We start from the raw sequence: 17,138 nt of genomic DNA on the forward strand, positions 1-17,138 counted from the left end.
ACTGGATTTGAACCTATCTATCACCACAGAGGTATCTCCTGTCCCAGGTGTATTGCCTTCCCCTGTAATATTATGTACTAGACAGTTAAGAGTGGCAGCAGCCAGTGAAGGAAAATCTTATATGGGAAAGAGAAAAGCCAGTAATGCACCAAGGGGTAGTAAGCAACATGCAAAACAGCCTAGGAAATTCTTTTTTTCCTGAATTTGGGCGTGATCATCATGTGGGCAATGTTTTAAATCTGGGTGAAGAAGTGAGGACTAAGGGGGACATATCTCATGAGGGAGCTAAACTTGACAACGTTTTAGAGGGCAACATGGCGGAGTTTATGAAGGCCATGGAAGATCGTCTGGGGGCACTTATTTCACCGGTTATGGTGAAGTTAGAGCAAATAGAGAGCAGACTAACTAGAATTGAAAACCATATTGCGGGACAAAAAGTGTCAGTCTTGGGAGTAATGGCACCCAAGGGACTGCCCACGTGTGTGGCCGCAACCACAGTAATTAATCGGGCAGAACGGTTGCTGACCACTACACCCAAAGTACCCCATGAACACCCCGTAGCAGCATCAACTATGCCGCCTATCGCTGCAGGGAAGGGAGCAAGTCAGGGAATAAAGACGGGTCCTAGAGGCCCTGTAGGGAAAATTAGCCCCCCGGAGCAGAAGTATCCGAGAGAAAGAGTGTTGCATCTCCCTCCAGAAGCATGTCCCTACACTGTGATTTTGACTAATGTAGGGAAAGTGCAGGATGGAAGAGAGGAACACTGGAGTACTACTAAAAATAGAGCTTTACATTACCTGAGCACCAAAACAGTACTAGGGGACCATTTGTTTAAAAACTTTAAAATGGTGAGGAGGACACCTTGGGTGGGCCAAACCAAGAAGACCTTGAAGGGGGATTGTGTGGTGATCAGTTTTAGTTGCCCCAAACTGGTCGACCACATTTTTAAACAGGAAGGATCAGTAAGGATTCACCCGGACACTGTCAATGTACTTCCACTGAGGTTCTTTTATCCCCCAGTCAATATGGAAGAAACTAGCGAGAGGAGATCTAGAACACAGCTGGTTTGTCCGCCGAGTATCACTGCCCTGTCTAACAGATATGAAGCGTTAAGTTCACTGAATATGAATGATTGACTGTGGGATGGTGACAACATTGATTGGAGAGTAGCCAACCTAGTGGATGGCTGTAGTGTGGGCCCTACCACGGGACCAGGAGTAAAATGTGATGATGGTGGTTTAGTGGTCGACATCCCCATACCAACCAGTGATGGAGTTTTAACTTTCTTGTCCAGGGAAGGAGATAATATGCGATGTGGGCCTTCTATAAGTGATATATCAAGGGGGGAGGCCGATAGGCAGGAAATTAGAATGATGAGCCCCATAGAGGAACACAGGGATGGCAACCAAGCAGTAACTGGTAGATTGCAAACAGGGAATCAGGATACTAATGGACTAAGTCTTGCCGCGCCCGTGAATAATATTGCGATCCTATCCTGGAATATTGCCGGGTTAAGATCAAAAAGAGGGGACATTAACTGGGAGGCTTTTCTTTCAGCTTACCATGTTATTGCTTTGCAGGAAACATGGGAAGCTACGGAAAATTATTATCTGGATGGTTATCAATCATTCACTAAATTTGCAATTCCATCTACAATGGGGAGATCGAAGGGTGGCCTTCTGTTGTTATTTAGCTTGAAACTACTATACAAAGCTGAATTAGTAGGGACAAGCTCTCCCAATATTTTGGCAGTAAGACTGGAGGGTGACAATCTGCCAAATATCCTAGTGGTAAACTGTTATAATTCCTTCACCAGGATTGATGAGCTAGAATATTTACGAGCATTATCCGGGTTCTTGGAGGATTATGAGGAACACAACACTATGTTTTATTATTTGTTAGTCCTTGGTGATTTTAATACTCATTTTTGTCACATGCATTGTTTAGAGTATATGGATTTTGAGGAAGACCCATTCGGGGATACCCATTTTGTGCACACTAGGAGTGGGGTCTATCTGGAGAGTGTTTTATCATCAAATAACCTGTTTGCCCCAGTGCAAGGAGATAATCAGCACCTTGTTCCAACTTTCAATGGCCAAGGTATTGAGTCTACAATTGACTATATTTTTGTGTCATGCAGTCTGAGGGATTCATTAGGCCCCTTCATCGTAACACAGAGAGGCTTTAGTGACCACAACCCACATACACTGATCATAAATATTAAGGCACTCAACACTGAACGTGCCACTTCTACTATTTTAAATTCCAATATAGTGTCCAAGAGCCAAGGCCGTAGGTTAAGGTGGGAGGTCATTACCCCTGGAGATTTTCTAGAAAACCTGTACAGTAGTAATAACACGGATCTGACCACCTGCTTAGATGGTAATTCAGTCCCAATGGACATTTTGGCTGCTTTTAATCGTATTACAGTACTGGTAGCAGTAAACCTGACTAGGAAAATCAAAATAAGGCCTAAGAAACTAAAAAGCTGGTTTAACCAAGTTTGCAGCGACACCCATGTGGCACTTTTGGAGGTGCTTAAAGAGCCTGGCAAGGATTCACAGAAGGTCGCGGAGGCAAGAAGGGCCTATAAAAAGGCCATTAAAGGGAGAAAACTGGAGTTAAAAGATATGGCTTGGGAGGAACTTACCAATGTGAGTGTACTGAAAAGTAGCACTCAAGTTTGGAAGGTGATCAACAGCCCCCTATTTAACGAAACAGAAAATATAAATCAGGACTGCCTCATTCCACCAGATAAGTGGGTTAAACAGTACAGTGGCCTTTACGCTGAAATAATTAATTCATCTCCGATGACCCAAGGCGATCTCACCCAGCCAGGGAGAATAAAATTCACAGAAGTGGAAGTGCTGAAGGCCATTGAGTCTACAGCACATGGGAAAGCACCCAGTCCGGACGGGGTGCCGGCAGACCTCTATAGGGCAGACTCTCATCTATGGGCAAAGGTTTTAACTTCTGTTTTTAACGCAGTTACTACATCGGGTCCCCCAGTGTCTTGGGCAAAAAAGCAGTCATTGTCCCAATATTTAAAAAGGGCTCAAGAGAGGATCCGGCGTGTTACCGCCCGATCTCTCATTTGGACTCAGCTGCCAAAATAATGGGGAAAGTAGTCCTGGAGCGGCTGACAAATTGGTTGGATGCGAACGCAGTAATTTCCGACTTGCAGTACGGATTCCGAAAAGGAAGAGGTACTGCCGGGAAATGCCTTAACTTACACCTTCTTATTTGAAAGTACACGGTCGCAAAGCAGGGGGACATACATCTAGCGTTTATGGATTTGTCCACTGCTTTCGACCTGGTAAACCGTCAGAAACTTTGGATTGCCCTGTCGGACACAGGATTAGATCCTGTAATGATATCCTTCCTAGCCGATATGCACAAAGATACTAGCGCCGCATGAGGTTCCGTGGTTTACGGGACCGGACTCCATTTTGTTTTTTTTACGCTGTTCGAGGTGCCATTTTGTGTTGCCCTCACGTAGGCCTTGGTAGTAAACGAACGAACGAAGTTGCATGGGCCTCGTTGTCCATGTAAAGTTTAACGTGGGCCTTTTCGACTTACGAGTGAACTGTAAGATGCTGACCCCTTCACCTGGAATTGAACTGTCCACGAAGTTAGTTTCGTTAGCTGATAATAATCTGGAAATGCAATCATTTTTCAGGATATCGTTAGTTTCGAGTTCCTTGCACATATCTTATCCTATTCTACATCTGAATTTCTCTTTTCTTTATGTCTTTTCATTACATGGGTAGTGCTTTCAATTATGGATTTGTCCGGCTTTTGGTAATCGAATTTGGGACAGTCCTAATAATTAACTTGTGGGTTGGTACAATGTAAAGTGAGCTTTTTGGAATGTGATAATGTATAAAAATGTGTTTCTATTGGTCAGAATTTGCCGCAATGGGTGTGCATTTGTAATGGGCTGAAACTGTGCATAAAAGAGATGTCTTGCTCTACACAAATTGAGCAGGTTCCTGAGTTGTACACCGTGTTGTATTGCTTGGTTCACTGTTACTAGCTGGAGCTAATAAATTTGATCTCTGACGCCACCTAGAAGTATTCCGTGTCTCTGTAGTCTAAGGCAGGAGAACTCAAAGACATCGGGTGTGTCCCTGGCACCGCCAGTTCTGAATAAGACCCGGTTCTTCAGGAAGTTCGCTATAATGAGGACGGGAGCTTGACAGATGCTTGGCCAGTAAAGAGAGGGGTAAGGCAAGGGTGTATACTTGCTCCCTTGCTGTTTACACTCTATATAAACAAGCTGGGTGAAGCCCTAATTTCATCATGTAAGGACATCCCCAGAGCTGGCCAAAAAAAGATCCCGGCACTACTATGCGCCGATGATGCGGTGTTAGTAGCCAGGACCGCTCGAGGCCTACAATCATTGTTAGACTGCTTTATTAATTTTATGGACTCCTTGGATTTAAAAAACAATTTTAAAAAATCGCACGCCATGTCAATAGGCAGTAGACGGGCAAAAAGGGCCTTGTTTGTCTGCAAGGGGCAGGAGCTCAGTAAAGTACAAACTTTCCCATACCTGGGTATTGTTTTTGATGACAAAAGATCATGGGCAATGCAGCAGGCGCTGAAAAAAACATACTAGCGAGGGCCACAGGTGCCCTGTTGGGCTTTGCTAAATGATTAGGTTGTAAGTCTTTACCGGCTATTATGAAAATCTACAACGCCAAATGCTTGCCCATGGCGTTGTATGGGAGTGAGGTGTGGGGCTACATCAACTCAAGCGAGATTCAAATGGCAGAAAATGTTTTCTTCAAGAAAATCCTATCGCTCCCTCAATCAGCAGCATCATTTAACGTTCATGAAGACCTGGGGGCTGGTTACATTTCTGATCAGATTGCTGTAGCTCCGATAGTAGGGTGGTTGAGAATCTGGTCCCAGACTGTGCCGAGTTTAAATCAATTAATTATCCAGGACTGTCTGTCCCTAGACAAGGCCATGGCTATACCATGGATCCGGTACATCAAAACTCAACTGGACTTAATGGGTAGCAATGACTTGTTTACAAACCCGACGGCTTTAAGTAAAATCATGATTAAAGCAGTAAAATCCCAGTTTATAAACAGGTTGGATGTAAAGAGGGAAGAGGAGGAATTGGCTAAACCTTCGGTTGGAAAATTTGTTATGTTAAGCGCAGGGAGAGATATCCAGCCATACCTGACATAAATAAATAAGCCATTCCACCTGTTTTTACTTGTAAGGTTCAAACATGGTATCCTCCCTTGGCTGCTATCTTTTCCCAGGGGGTTTGCTAAATGTGGGACGCTGGGGCCATGTCCGTGTGATAATAAATCGGAACAAAATGTCATCCACATGATTTTCTTTTGTAAATTTTATGTACCACAGCGAAATAAATTTATTCTGCCACTATTAAGAGGCTGTAACTTTGATCAGGTTAGACCAGCCCTGGTTTATTTACAAATGTTAGGATCCGCTGTGATATGTTTTGGGGTGGCGAGCTACATTACAGGGGCAGTGAGATGCCGAAAGAAAATGCTGCTACCTTAATCGCTGCCTTTGTCCCCGTACTATTTTGATAGTTTTAAATGTAAAGATTATTGTATATTATGAAAATTGGAATTTTTAGAAACTATTAACTTTTAATTTTGTGACAAACTTTTTATTGTGTTTTGGCATTCAACAACTATTTTATTTTTGTATATTGCAATTTACTTAGTTGTGTAATCATGATCCGAATAATGTGATTAATTATGAAAGGAGATTATTGCGTGCGCTTTGATGGTTTTAAATTTTTTAACCGAATAAAGCTACATTTTGACTTTGACTTTGATTTGGGCTCTCTGTCCCCAGCTTCATTCTTATCCTTATCTTCCTACTCCTTCTCTCTCATACTCAACGGAAGCATACATAATAACTCTCAATGCATTCCAGAGGCATAGATATCACTGTCAGCAGGTGGGGAATCACCAGGACCCAGAATCTTAAAGGGCCCAATGCACCCCAGATAGTGGCAGTTTTTTTTTACCACAAAGCAGAGCTTAGTGGGGCCCAATTTCCTTGCTTGCTTTAGCACACAGGGAATCTTTGCCACGTCACGGATATATTCCTTGCCATCTTTGTCATTACTGAAGGTGAACAATCCCATATAAAACAATTTTTGCCACCATAGGACTGCATGAACACAAGACATCCCAGACTGGGTTGGTCCATATTTGGCCTCTTCAATGAAGCGCAACGTAATCGCTATGCCACAGCAAGCAAGAGATCCACCCCTGGGAATACGCTAATATGAAGATAAGCTCTTTTAACGTTATCTTTGGTATCTTAGAGGGTAATGATCAGGATGTTGTTCTAAATAAGAATCAGAAATGCCTCTTATTCACCCTGATGTTATTAGCTAGACGTGAAATATGTAGAAATTGGATTCTCCCATCTCCTCCTAAGATAGATGACTGGCTTTTTCAAGTCAATAAGTTTAGACGCTTAGACACACTCAGAGGGGTAAGCAAAAGATCGAGATATTGGGACTTACGGGACAAAAATATGGCATAGGATAGGAAGGGCTGTCCAATGATTTTACCACTTGCGATTATGTAACTCCAAAAGGATCCATCAGAGTGGCCTCGACATCTTGGATTCAAAAGAATTCTAAAGAATTCGCTGGCAGTTTTAGACATGATTTTGCCTCTTTTACCTTGGGCGGGTTCACTTTTACAAGAGAAGACCTGGCTTGCTAAAAACTACAAGATCGCACAAATGAGGACAAAAAAAAAACAGTTACGTTGCCGCGTCGGTCCCTGTCTCTGCTGCTGCTCTCCTGGCTAGTCCGAGGAACAGGAAGCACAGCAAAGGCTCCCCTGACCAATCACAATGCTGTAATGCAGTGTTGTGATTGGTAAGCACCCAGGCTCCCCTCGCCAATCACAACACTGCAATACAGCATTATGATTGGTTTTGAGCGACCTGGTTGTACGCTCAACCAGGGAATGTGAGCCTGGGCTTCTTTTCCATACATTCTGTAATGCAGCCTGCATGGAGAACAGGGAAAGTGCGCATGACTGATTTGGGTGGCCCGAGAGGGCCGACAAAATAGTCATTGTGCACGTAGGAGTGGGTAAACCACTCTTCCCCTGCCCTGCTTGGAGAGCAGAGCAGCTCCGCCCACCCGCCTGCCACAAAGGAAACATAAAATGATAATAACTAAAAGTTATTATATTTATGTTTCCTTTTCTTCACTGCTCAAAAGCCAGGAGCCTCCCCCTGTTTAAAAATGCATTGCAAAGGCTCACCACTGGGTCAAACATTGGGTGGTGATTCTGCTTCCTGTTATGTTATCTGGGGTCAAAGGGAAAGTGATGCCACTCTTGTTACCCCTATATTTTGGTGAAATGAAGTGGCCTCTTGCTCTGTCTAACAATGCATAGTTTGATGTTTTCCAGCTCAACATTTGAAACAAGGTCATAGTTGTGCAGATGATTATGCTATTTATCTTTTATTTAAGTACAGCTACTCTGTTAGTGACATAAACAAGCAAGATTTCTCTTTACACCAGGGAAATCAAATGTGGTCCATCTTAAATCACCTTGATGGTGGCGCTTTGACAATTAAAGGTATAAATGACTTAACACTAAGTTTGACTTCCCAAGTTTCCATTAGGATGACAAAATTATATTTCTGATACGTAAACTGCAAAAAAGGCACATTTAGGAGGAAAAGACATTTCATTAAATTTAAAAGCAATGCAAAGAGTAAGATAATTAAATTTGTGAGTGGGTTAACTCTAAGTGATAATTGAGATTCAATCATATCTCTCGATAAATGTCTTGCTATGTCTATTTAGTACATTTAATATTTAATATTTAAGCTACAGCTTTTATAAGAAGCATCATGTGTGAGGGCCAAAGGTGTGCTCCAGTCCTGTTCTCTTGGTCTTGGCGCTTTTCTTAGGCATGTCACTGGTGCACAATAGTGTCAGGTAGATAGACTCGTAATCTCCCACCGTTCTCCATAGTTGGATATTTCAATATAAGCTTCTAAAATGTCGTATTTGTTGGAGGTAACCTCAAGGGTGGAGGAAACAGGCAGAAAGGAACTGTCAAGTCTTTACCAGGTTTTGAAACTCAGGTGGTGGAAGGTTTCTGATTCGTGCTGGGGTGGACTTCGAAAGATTTGATGTACGGACTTCAAAGAAGATCTCGCCATTCAAGGACTATTTGAACCTGGGATGGTCAGAAGTCGGGCCAGTCTACATTTAAGGAACCTTCTTGAGCGGTAGGTGTGGAGTTGATGATGCATTAAGATCAGACAAGTATTATGGATGTCCTGATGAACAGTGCAGATTTCCTTGAAGGAACTATGGGCCATATTAGCAAGAACCTTGTTAAAATTATCGCAATGTTAGTGGCAGGAAACCGCCACTAAAACGACGATAATGGGCTTGCTAATATGCGTTATAGAATTTCAATAGAAGCCCAGGTTAGATGTGCAGGACATCTAACCTGGGCTTCTTTTGGAATTATATAACGCATATTAGCAAGCCCATTATCGCCATTTTAGCGGCAGTTTCCTGCCGCTAAAACTGCGATAATTTTGAGACCAGTAGCGATGGCCTAATGGCTGCATAAATGTAAAAACTATCCTGTGGTGTTCTCTGGATGCAATGATGTCTCTCTAGGTGAGACATAATCAAGGCTTTGATGGTCTATGACCTAGGGATAAACCAATGTATGTGGGAAATTGTGAGGTAGGTCTTCATGAGAGTAAGGTGGAGTTGGCAACCTTTAAATGATACTCATATATTGAAGTTAGCTCTAAGCACACAGACATCCGCAGCATAATCCTTCTTTGGCCTGTGTTACTTTCTCTAGACATCAGAAAGATGCCTCAATCTTTGCCACCTCGGTGAAGATGTAATGTGCACTATGATTATACAGCTTGGTGTGACATTTCTACCAGGAAGGCGTACATATTTCTGATTGTACAAAGTACTCATTCACCCTTCCTCACGTTGTCTATAGTATTTTAAAAGCGATGTACATGTGTTTAGTCTGGAAATATGTATTCAAATATTTACATACAATACATTATGATGTTCACATATTCATGCCAGTCCAGTTTAACAGCAGTCTGAGGGAAAATAATAATTGTACCTAAAATACAGTATCTGTTTGTAGTGCCACCAAAAGTACTGATAGATTGTACTAAGTACGTCACATGGAGTATTATGAATTGTGTATGTTAAAAAAAGAGCAGTGCTTAATTTGAACCAGTGTTTTCCGGTGCTCAGCACCGCTACTTAATTGTCAACACCAGCACTTGTGACAGTCTGCCATAAGGTGGCATTGTCTGGCTAATTTAGAGATGACCTCAAAAACGGTTAATTTTTTATTCTATTGACATTAAAAATGACTATTACTTTATGCCCTAGCCATTCTTATAGCTTTAGGGGCCTGGAATAGTCCGAATTGTCACACTTGTAGGAGTCTGATGGCTAGTAGTTGTGTTGTTACAATCATTGACAGCATGGTAGGGGCAATGTGTGGTGCAAGCTGATGTGGGCTCCTGACAAGAGCCCTGGCACTGATGCGTTTTACAAATTAAGCACTGAAAAAGAGACAAACAAGCATCAAAGAATAGTAAAGAAGTGAAAGATGCTTTCAACCTACCCGGCTTTCTGCACATTACTGACTGGTGAATCTTCCAAATATACCAGGCTTGCCAAAGCCCGAGGGCTATTGGCACTTTATGCTTGTCTCAGAAAAAACATACATAAATATCCTTAGAAATTGCGACTTTTAAAGTTCACAGGAACGGACGGGATGTTCACCAAGTCTACTCATATCTGTGCAACTCAGAGTACCGTTAAACACTAGATGCATCGGACCTATCAGTCCGGAAAACGAGCATCCTAGGTGTCCGAACTGCGCCTTCAGGTTTACGCCCTCTCACCCTCCCGAACCAGCTTGTTTGGAGATGGCCCTGCTGAACTGCAGGTCACTCCCAAAGCACCAGACAGAAATTAACCTATTATTAACAGAGTCGGACATTGACGTTCTGTTCTTAACGGAAACCTGGCTATCCACGAGTTCCAACCCGGATATTGTCCAAGCTCTACCTCCCGGGTACCTCATTAAAACCCTCAACAGACCGACGGGTACCGGAGGTGGAATTGCGATTATCTATCGAGATAGCCTTGTTTGCCAGTTTAAAGACAGCCCCATCCTAGATAGCGAAAATGTTCTCTTTTCTTTACATCTGCCGCCATCTACCACACTATCAGGGGTCCTAATCTACCGCCCCCCTGGTCAGGTAGGGCGCTTCATAAACTCACTTATGGATGCTATCTCCTCTCTGGCCTGTGTGACTCCCAACTTTACAATCCTCGGCGACTTAAACCTCCACTTCGATGATCAAGACAATAAACCCGCCGCAGATTTAAAAACCGACCTAATTTCCCTTAACCTACAACTTCTCAGTAACGATCCCACTCATACGAAAGGACATTTACTGGATCCCGTTTTCTCTAATCTCTCCAAACTTGCTGCTCAAACTCCCCTGCCCCTTCCCTGGTCAGACCACTTCTTGGTTCCTTTTAAACTCCAACTTCCAGGGAAGATGGTAGATATTCCTCGCCCACAGGCCCCGTCACGCCCATGGAAAAAACTAGACATAACCCTCTGGGAACGCTCTCTGTCCTCCACTCTACCTACAGTAGACCCAGATCCGTCTAAAGCTGAAATCCAGCTACATAAATGGATTAGCGACTGCCTTAATACAGTCCTGCCACTCAAAACCCTCCCTTCCTCCAGGAAATCCTCCAAACTACCGTGGTTCACCGATGAACTACGCAAATTAAGAAAGAAAGGCAAAAGGCTAGAGCGCCAATGGAGAAAGAACTGGAACGCAGAAGACAGAAGTGAATATAAAATCCACATCAGGCTCTATAAAAACGCTCTTAAATCAGCCCAGGCCTCCTATTTCGAAGAGCAAATAGCCTCAGCGGCAAATTCCGCAAAAGAGACCTACAGGATAGTTAAACTCCTCACCAAAATTCAGGACCCACCGTCACCACCAGACCTGGACGGCGCAAAATGTAATCAGATGGCCGAATTTTTCTCTCAAAAAATCGAAAAAATCCTGACTTCCCTCCCGCCTGCCACGATCACATTAGGAAGCCCTAACCCTTTCCCCCGCCAAAACACACCAAGGCTATCCTCCTTCCCTCAAATCACCATCGAAACGTTTCTTAACGTCCTACATAAAGTCAAAAGTGGCGCTCCATCAGATCCAGCTCCGATCAGTAAACTAAAGCTAGTTGCTTCCACCATAGCCCCTCCTCTCACCAACCTGATCAACGCCTCCTTCCAGAACGGCTCAGTCCCGGCAAACTGGAAAAAAACCACAGTCAAGGCTCTCATAAAGAAACCGCATCTAGACCCCACAGACCCATCTAATTTCAGACCGATCTCACTGCTTCCGGCTATTAGTAAAATCGCCGAGCGCATTGCAAACCAACATCTCTCTGAGTTCTTAGAAACCAATCACCTTCTCCGCCAGTCCCAGACAGGATTCAGACCAGGACAAGGGACCGACACCGCACTGTTAGCCGTAGTCGAAGAAGCCAGGGGCATACTGGACGTAGGAGGATCAGTGGCAGTGATCCTCCTCGACCTGAGTGCCGCCTTCGACACGGTGGACCATGCAACCCTTGTTCACCGTCTTGGGCTGATAGGAGTGGAGGACTCCGCATTAGCCTGGATTTCATCCTTCCTTGAAGACAGGTCGTTTCAAGTAGCAGATGGGCATTCCACCTCCAAGGCACAAGCACTCAAGTGTGGGGTCCCCCAGGGATCCTCCCTGAGCCCCACACTTTTTAATGTGTACATGGACCCTCTCGAGGATGTTGTCAAACCTTTTGGCATTAAATCAATAATGTATGCCGACGACACCCAGCTCGTCGTCTCCCTCAACCAGTCTGACAACGCTCTCCCCAATCTATCCAGTTGTCTCGAAAAGGTTCACCAATGGATGTGCGATTCCCGATTAAAACTGAATGGGGAGAAATCAGAAATACTCCTCCTGGGAAACCCTAAGAAAATCCCCACTCCCCTCCCCTGGCCACCATGCATGGGAACCCCGCCATCCCCTAAGCCCGAAGTAAAGAGCCTCGGGATATGGCTGGACCAGGAGCTCAGTTTTAGGACTCAAGCTCGGAAAACCGCGGGAACCTGCTTCGGCCTTATAAAGATGGCACGAAAAATTCTACATCTACTCCCCCTCCATTCCAGGAAGCTCCTAATGCAGGGGCTGGTGAACTCCAGATTGGACTAAGGTAATGTCCTTTATCTGGGGGCCCCAGCCTCTGTAGTCCACAGACTTCAATGTGCACAAAATGCGGCCGCCAGAATCCTCACAGGAACCGCCGCAAGGAGCTCGGCCAAACCAGCCCTTAGAAGCTTGCACTGGCTACCAGTAAAGGAACGGGTCAACTTTAAATCCCTGTGCATAGCCCATAGAATTATGCACAACGAAGGCCCTCCCATCCTGAGGCCACTTGTAACAAAACAACAGTCGAGTAGACAATTAAGATCAAACTCCCTTTCCCTCGCAAACGTTCCAAGAATCAGGAAGTCCAGAACAGGCGGTCGCCTGTTCTCGTACAATGCCCCCAGACTATGGAATGCCCTTCCTCTCTCCCTGAGGCAAGAACACAATCACCTCAGGTTCAGGAAACAACTAAAGACCCTACTCTTCCCCTGAGTCCTCCATCCTGTCTCCTCACCTCACAGGACAGTGGTCACTAGCGCTGGGATGCCCTAGGGTAGCTATGCGCTCTACAAAACCCAAAATCAAATCAAATCAAATCAAATCAAATCAAGGACCAAAATAAACATGGAAGGGACACCAGTTAACGTCAATGTAAAATGTAAAATTCAAACAGAGAAGGTCGTTTGTATTTTTTCATTAGACTCAAGTGTCTTATTATTCATTGCTAAATTGTGCACAATACTTTGCATACAGCTCAGGCAGACAAATGTTGGCAACGATCCATGCAATGTAGTGTGAAGAAATTGATATGCAAAATTCTGGGGTTGCTCGTTTATGAGCAAGTCACTTTGCTGTGCTGTCCAACAGGGAAAGATATATACACAAAATACCTGGATACCTACTATTTAATTTATCGAAAAAAAACACACTATATTCTTTTAGTGGTTAGGCTATTTTAATCAGCCTCTCCTTTTTTTCATTTTTGGTATTTTCTATGAATAGGAAAACCCTTCAAATCTCAGAACCACATGCAATTTATACAATGAAAGACTTTAGACACACATATATACAAATACTTTAAACAACAATAATTTGATATCATAAATACACTACATATATCCAAAATTGTTAGACGGATGGTGCTACTCGACATATTTCATCACAACGAGCAGCATAACTGAATTTCGCCTATCTGTAAAGCACCAAATACCACACACATTTTTTTTGTTTATCAATACAAATAACTTAGTATCAATACAAAATGACTTAATTAAGTCCTGCACTTCAAAAAGTGTCAAAACATGCCGACGCGTTTCTAGCCACGTTTAATTTCTTCACGGGCCTTCATCAGGGCTTCTTACTATAGGCAAGATGGATAGTCTATGAAGCAAATGAAAATAACAATCACTAATCGAAAATAATACTTCTACCCTTCCCGGCAGCCTTTATCTATGTTTAAGGTAACATCACATACCTTCTCAAAGATTCTTATATTGTGGATATTTATAGATTTTCAGAATGTGGAGGACAGCCAGTGGCGTGATTAATCTGTAAGAGACAAATCCTAGATTCACTTATCGTGTCTGCTGTATTAAAATGACAACTTCTACCTGCGGGCAGAAAGCCAGAGCCTACCTCGAGTCTCTGCTTGTTCGTGAAAGCGGTGAACTTTCAAATATATTGTGTAGCTGGGGACCGGTGGTCGCGGGCAACTCTGTGTACACACTGTAGAAAAATGAGAGTGGATATCGGTATTCATACGCTACACCTCGTTTCCAACACATTCAAAACTCCTTACTTTGTCCTACCTTAACTCGCTTATGGCGGCATTTCGGGCCCGGCTATCTTCTTAATGCAGCCGGTCCTATTGTGAAAGAGGTGGCCAATGTCAGCATAAGTGTGGGATATTTAACCAAACTTCAAGTGATAATATCTAAAAATGCGTTCCCTCACCTCAGGTTTGCCAAGACGCTCAAGGCGCCCGTCCCCGCGTTCCTAATCAGCTGCGCTACTCTCTGCCCCAATCTTCTTCCAAAGTTAGTTTCTTCCGCTCTGCAAAACACCGGAGCCCCCGTTAATAACCGGCTCCCGGCGGAACAGCCAAACGGCCTTCTATACATATATTTGGACTCTTTCTCACCTGCTTCGCTTCGTGAATGGCAACGTGATCCCCGCCCTCGCTGCAAACCACCGCTAGTTAGTTAACCTTTGGATCCGGAAGTGGTCCCTTGTTAACCTGTTCAATGCACAACTAAGGATTCTGGGACCTGTAGTCCCTTTGCAATTCTTCCTCGGTAAATTATACGTTTCTGCCAGTCCTGGCTGCCTCCACATATATGAGTTCCACTGTGTCTCTATTTTCTAGATCTAAGGCTCCCCGACAGTCAAATGCGACCAAGACTATGAATGCAATCATGGGATGATCGCAAGCAATCTAAAACACCGCAGCCAGATATATGCAAAAATGAATAAAAAGCAGAAGTCAAATCACTCTGGATAACTCATACATTTAATTAAGGCCCGTTAGAGTGCTGTTGAATTTCATAATCAAATATGCTACCTTCGTCAATAATAGCGAGTCGATGTCTGTAGTGAGTCTGGATTTATTCACCACCATCAGTACTGTCCATTTAAAATCATGTTCTGAATGATTTTCCATCACAAAGTGCTCAACCATAGGGGCTGTATGCACCTTTTTCTTAATTCTGGAACGATGGTGTGTGATCCTGTGGTTAATTTGTTGGTTGGTTTTACCAATGTATATTTTTTGGCATGGGCAGACCACCGCATATATGACATTTTTTGTCTTGCAGTTAGAGAAAGTCAAGTGTTTCCATTTGACGTTCTCATGGATGAATTCAGTTCCCTCTATTGTACTTGCACAGGCGACACACGTTCCGCATTTATGGTGGCCCTCTGCTGGTTTCATGCCCCATTGTGCGAGTAGATCTTTTTTCACCTCCCTTGTGCCGATGTCAGCTTGTATTAATTCCTGCCCGATGCTTTTGTTTTTCCGCATTGCAAACAGGGGGCGCGGTAAATCCATCCCCATGTTCTCCAAAAGGTGCCAATTCCGAATTATAATTTGTTTGAATTTGCTGGTCTGTGGGCCAAATGTAGTCACACAAACCAATTTGTTCAATGGTGGCTTATCCCTCTTTTCTTGCAATGTCTCTCTTGGAGTATTCCATGCGCGTTTTTTGGCATGCTTGAGCATTTTTTTAGGATAACCCCTCATTCGCATCTGTTCACAAAACACATCTGCGTGATACTCGAAATCATCTCTGGAGGAGCAATTCCTACGGATCCGCAGTAGCTGACCGTAGGGGAGGTTTTCTTTTAAACTTTTGGGGTGTGAACTCCCAAAATGTAGAATGGTGTTCTTGTCTGTGGGCTTCCGGTGTAGAGTGACTGTTAGATGCCCTTCCTTAGGGGCCACATCTACATCCAAAAATGTCAGTTTCGTTTGACTTTTAGATCAACAGAATTTAATGTCCCTATGTCTGCAATTTAACCATCCAAAAAATTTGTCTAATTCGGCACTCGTCCCCCTCCACAGGCACCAGACGTCGTCCAACAGGGAAAGGGCAGGAATGCACTGTATTGAAGTCACTATGATGCATTCCTGTCCTTTCGCTTATGCAATTTTGGCAGCCTAGTGCTTACGCAGGGACACTAGCACCATGGTGCAAGGGTGCCTCTGCTGCATGCAGGATTGTTTTTTGTGCAGGAAGGGCAAAACAACCCTGGGAAGCATATTCCTCTTTGTATGTGTGCTGCTGCAGCACACATAGAAAGAGGAAGAAATTAGGAGAAACAGAGATATTTCTCCTCGTTGAGACTCCCCTGGGAAGATGTAGGATTTTGGCACGTACCCATGTTTACAAGTTCTTGTAATTCTGGGTCTGCGTCAAAATACATTGGGGTTGCATGGGAACACCACACAATGCTCATGGAACGCCTACTCAGGGCAGAATAACATAACGCAGCGATTTGAGCTGTGTTGGGTTACTCCAGATTTTTGAAGCCACTCAAAAATACAACTTAGAGGTTTGCATCACACATGTACCACGTTGAGTGGTGCACACGTGACACAACCCTCTCATAAATAAGCTCTTGGGCTCAGCTAACTAAAAGCCAGTGTGACCAGTGATCTTTAAAGTGGTGGGACATATATACCCAACACCCAGATCCACCCCACCACTGCTCCATGAATTGCACAGAGCAAGTAAGCAGAGCAGCCTTTCATGACTTCCTCATGGGCAACTCTTGTGGAGTTCTGTCTTTGAAAATGTTTTAAATAAAAATTGAGCCAAATAGTGCATTTTACATCCCAAATTAGACATATTTGCTAAAAAGCTATAGATCCTTAGACAGTTGTTCATTTAACCCATTTCCCTATGGACCTAGAATGGTTAAAACCCCTTAATACATCAGGTCGTTAGTTCACTACATTGGAGAAGGAATAGGTCATGCCCTTGCTGTATGACGTGCACTTTACAGTCAGGAATTAAAGGCATGGATAACCACTTGGGTGGAGCTAAGAGGAATTTAGGAGGTAATTACCTCTCAAACCACTTCACTTTTCATAATGCTGATGCCCAGGAGTGGTTAGAGAACCCTTGTGGGCATCTACTGCTAGGGATGGATGAAATGCCCCTGCCACGGTGGAGAGGTGAAAAATATTACCTTTAGAGAGAGAGAGAGAAAAAAAAGAGAGAGTGAGAGAGTGTGTGTGCGTGTGGGTTTGAGAGTGTAAGGAACACCATGTGAGATTATATAAATTTAACAAGTGACTGAACACCGAAGTCATTAAACACACCCAGAGAAATGCGGTGCTTCTTTTCTCATGCAGCAATCGGGACCCCGGTTTG

The sequence above is a fragment of the Lissotriton helveticus genome, chromosome 12, assembly GCF_964261635.1.
Source record: "Lissotriton helveticus chromosome 12, aLisHel1.1, whole genome shotgun sequence".
In the NCBI taxonomy this organism is placed as follows: domain Eukaryota; kingdom Metazoa; phylum Chordata; class Amphibia; order Caudata; family Salamandridae; genus Lissotriton; species Lissotriton helveticus.